Raw genomic sequence first — 4,825 nt, 5'->3', positions numbered from 1 at the left:
CGCCTAGTGGCTTTTTTGTGCCTTTCTGATGGTAGATGGCTTCGCCTTCAGGCGAAAGCACTAGTTAGTGTCACCATACAGAGGGATGGTTGGCTCTTTAGTGTGTCTATCCCAGCACTAAGAAATGACACTTTTTTAGACAAATGTGGCTTTCCAGTCGTGCATGAAACGGAAAGTCGGAAAGTCGACTCGTGATTGGTGGCAAATGGCGTCAAGAATCTTCACTTTCCAAGTAATGGCATCCGAAACAAATATTATAGATAATTATCTCATTAATAATAATAATAATAATAATAATAACAACAACAACAACAACAACAATAATAATAATGCCTAAAACGGAAGTGCTGAAAATGGGTGAAATGGCAGTTGTATGATTTCCTCGTAAAAAAGTATAAAGCGATATTCATGTTCTTAAATTGTAAAATAAGTTTCTTCGGTAAACATTTGTATAATGGAATTTGGGATTAAAAGTAAGAACGACGTTCGACTTTCAAGTTCGATTCAGGGAATGGTTGTGAAATGAGCATCTAGAGGCAAAACTTAACATACGTACATGGGAACGCGGAAGTATTAAAAACCAATAAAAATGTATAAATCTAAAATAAATAGATTTAGCCAAGCCTAAAAGTGGAACTCCCGGTTTTTACAAGTATTATTATTATTATTATTATTATTATTATTATTATTATTGTTATTATTATTATTATTGCTTTGCGTTTTGCTGTCTTACAAACTTCTCTCTGCAGTGTCAAACGCAGTTGGTCATGCAACTTCCCGCCAAAAAACTCTTGTTGCACCATAGTTTAACATTGGCATACATGGAGGCGTGGACGGTCGTATGTTTTTCTCACACAGATAGGTATAAGTATTTATTAGATTCTCATCCTCGGATAATGCATTTCGCGTGCTCTGATTGGTTCACTCAATCTCGGTTATCAGCTCCTATACCTTAGTTTAACCTTATATGGTAAGTGATTGCGTTAAGCGTTGCTAAACAATTTTTTTTTTCTTTGAATAAAGCCAAAAAAGAACAAAAACTTGTTTTTGTAGAAAGTTTGGATCAGTTCCGACGTTTAGAAGTACACGAAAAGGCAAGAAATGTTTTTGTGACCCTACGTCTGTCTGACTAAAGGTATCGCACAACATCGCATCTTCATCAAGTTTTCTCGATTTCGCTCGGATTTTCTTGCTTTTTTCGCTCGTATTTCGTACTTCCAAATTTTTGGAGTTAAAGGAATCTAATAAAACAATTATTCCGTTCGCGCTTGTTGGATATGGGACTGGTTATAGCCAACTCGGCGCTACGCGCCTCGTTGGCTATTTACCATCTCATATCCAACGCGCGCTCATAGAATAATTGTTAAATACCCACAAATGGGTTACGATATTTTCTTACCCATGATGCTCCGCTATAACAATGGGAAGGTGCAGGAATGATCCTCCAAAGAAGTAGCAATGAAATTAAAATATTGAAATGCTAAACCCTGGTTTTCACTGGCGACGCAACACAAACCCAAGCATAAGTAGCTAGTGAAAACGAACGCCGAAATAAGCATGAAAATCACCATTTTGTTCAATTGCTCAGACACGGGGAATCTGGAACGAGTGCTTTGATTGGCCAGACGTAGCAAATTTCCTTGTGCTTATGCTATGTTTTGTTCTCACACAACGCAAGCGAACGCAAGCATAAACGCAAGCACAAAGAAAAGGAACATTTTTTATCTTTGTGCCTGCGTCAACCCCGTTTCACGTTGAAACAATTAGCAACTATTCATCGAAGTTGAGGCGATATTCCGCAAGATTGAACAGGATAACTTTTATCATTCAACACATTGATGACAAGGCACAATTTTCTACGTTTATTGGAAAAACAAAAAAGCTGGAGCTTTTTGAGTACGCACGACGAATATTTAGCGCGCTATGACCATATTTGGATATCCCGAGTTTGAGTAGCCAATCAGCGCGCGATTTCAACGCTATCCACTGTTTAAGAAATAGAAAACATGTACCGTGTTTCTATCGAGTTTGGGAGAACGAGAAATGCTGTGGGAACACGAGCCGCAGGCGAGGACAGTGTTTCCACAGCTTTTTCGAGTTCTCCCAAACTTTCACGAGTGTAGAAACACGAAGTACATGTTTTCTATTTCTTTTGGAAAACAACGCGACGAGAAAAAGGAAAACAACTTGTTAAGGATGGTGCCTACTATTGTTATTGCGCATGCGTTCTGCGCATCTTGAGATACTCGGATTCCTATCGCCGATGCTTACTAATACAGGGATATTTTTGCGCGGTTTAAAACTATCCGGAGAAAGTAGATCTTAGTAAGTACTCTTGGTATCCAAAAAGAAAATTGGGGGTAACCATGCATTTTTGAGAGATACTTAAGTTTCAAATTGAGAAAGAACGCCATACATTACTTTGTATTTTACAGCTTTTTACAAATATTATGCATGAACACTTGTTAAGATCTACATTTCCTGCATAATCACACACTGAGGCAAAAATATTGTTAATTAGTAGGCACCGTCCTTAACAATAATTATCAAAATGTAAATTCCCTTTGCTCGCGCTATCACTACGTCAACAGTTCGTGCTAGTTCTGTGTCTCCATCGAGTTATAGAAACACGATTTTTAACCAATCAGCGCGCGTATTTTCTAAGGACTGTTTCCTAATTTAGTATAATAAATACTAAATAGAGGATATTATATGGCCGCGCGGAGATACGAACTTTCGCTTCGAGCGTTGAAAACATATTTCACGAGTGAACGCAGCGAACAAGTGAAATATTTTTCAACACGAGAATCTATATAAATAGAAAATGTATAAACAGGTAGGTCCCTGGTATGAAGTCTATAAACTAATGGAATACATGATATGATTAGAAACTACGCACCGGTGGCTAAGTTTCCTACATCTAGGTGCAACGGAAAGCCGCAAGAATCTGGAACAAAAATTAATCTTCCAAATCGTCACCCATAATCCCCACGGTATTAAAGAACGCTTTTCCTTTAACTAATGTATTTCTGTTTTTCACGTTGCCATGTCACAACAAAGAGCATAGCTCCTACTCTACTATAAACACTTCACACAACCCAAAATTCCTCGATAGCATGGGAATTTCCCAGAGGCAATATCACTCTGGGAAGATTATTTGCATGTAAGAAAGTGTTCTCCATGGGAAAAGGCCGCTACCAAACGAGGAAAGTTCCGACTTCATCTCTGCCTCCTCTTCAAAGCGAGTCAAAGTGCAAAGTTTTTCTTATGAAAATTAGTTTTCATTCATATGTCAAGTAGAACTAATTACCATCACAAAAACTTCGCACTTTGAGTCGCTTTGAAGAGGAGGCAGATTTGAACTTGGAAATGGCCTATTTAACCTCAACTTATATTGTTTTATTAAATATTTTTTTACTTTCTTTCAGCTACAAGCTGAAGAGGTATAGGGCTGATTGAAAGCCCATGGGATTAAAAATATACCGTCAAGGGAAGGGTGATCCTGCTGTAAGCATATCAGTAATCTGGGCAATTTAAAGTAAATTTAATCGTGGCAAATATGTTTTATTTTAATTAAGGGGTTAATTTCTTATTTATGTATTTTTTGTTTCATTTGAAGAGCAAAAAACTTCAGTACATGATAATCTACTACTATACATAACTGTACATTACTATTACCCCGCGTCAAGAATCTCCCATTAATTTTCATAGTGAGCGAAATCGCTCGTAAAAAGCTATTGCTGATGTAAATACGCGTAATCGAGGTAAGCAAGTAGATTTGATTGATCTCAGAGCGTCGTGCAAAGACAACCTGCATGCATTAATCTCGACCACGCCTCGCTGGACTATTTGAATGATTACTTTGGCCATCTGTATCATGATGACAGTTATGTGACATGTACTAATGTGCTTATCGAGGGGGATGTGGAAGTTCCAGAGATAACTGAGAGGTAGGTCTGGAATGCTCTTACTAAGTTGAAAAGAACATCTACAGGCCCAGACAAGATCACGCAGAACTTCTCACTCCAGTAATCACTCAAGTGTGGAATTTATCGTTATCAACTCACTCATGACCGGGTTCCTGGAAGAGGGCGAATATTAACCCCCTTCCCAAGGTCGACATTTCTAAGGCAGATTCAGACTACAGAGGGATAAACGTCACACCTGTGATTGCCAGGGCCCTTCGAGAAAGTTGTATATCATACGCATAGGAGAGCTGTTGAGGAAAGTCTGAGCCCCACCCAGGTTGCTTACAGGCAAGGGGGTAACTGTACGAACGCCTTTATAAATATTTGGACAATTAAGACTGTAAGGCAGTTCGCATCTTTACTATGGATTTTAGCGAAGCATTCGCTTCACTAAACCATAGTTTACTCTCTGCGAAACTTAAGCAGCTACCGCTAAACCCCTACTTAGTTAACTGGTACCACAGTTTTTTGCATGAACGACAACAGCGTGTTTCATCTAATAACCATGTTTGTACTTGGCAGGCAATCAACAAGAGAACTACTCAGGGAAGTGTTAGCGGCCCTTACTTCTTTAATGTTTTTCTTAATGATTTAAATATTTTTCACAATGACGTCCCTGCTCTTTGTTAAATATGCAGACGACTCCACAATCATAGCTCCTGTAAGCAGCAATTCTGATCCGTCTACCGTTTAATAGAACTATTTTTAAGTTGGTCTAGCAAATGCAAGGAACTCGTTGTTAGGAAGATGAACACTAACATGTAATATGAGCACATTTGCAATATTCCACAGTGTAACAGTCTGTCTTTACTTCGTATTACCCTTCAAATAACTGTAAGTTCAGTGAACATGTAAGA

This window comes from Montipora capricornis, chromosome 13, assembly GCF_036669925.1.
Source record: "Montipora capricornis isolate CH-2021 chromosome 13, ASM3666992v2, whole genome shotgun sequence".
Taxonomy (NCBI): domain Eukaryota; kingdom Metazoa; phylum Cnidaria; class Anthozoa; order Scleractinia; family Acroporidae; genus Montipora; species Montipora capricornis.
This window is presented reverse-complemented; position numbering follows the sequence as displayed.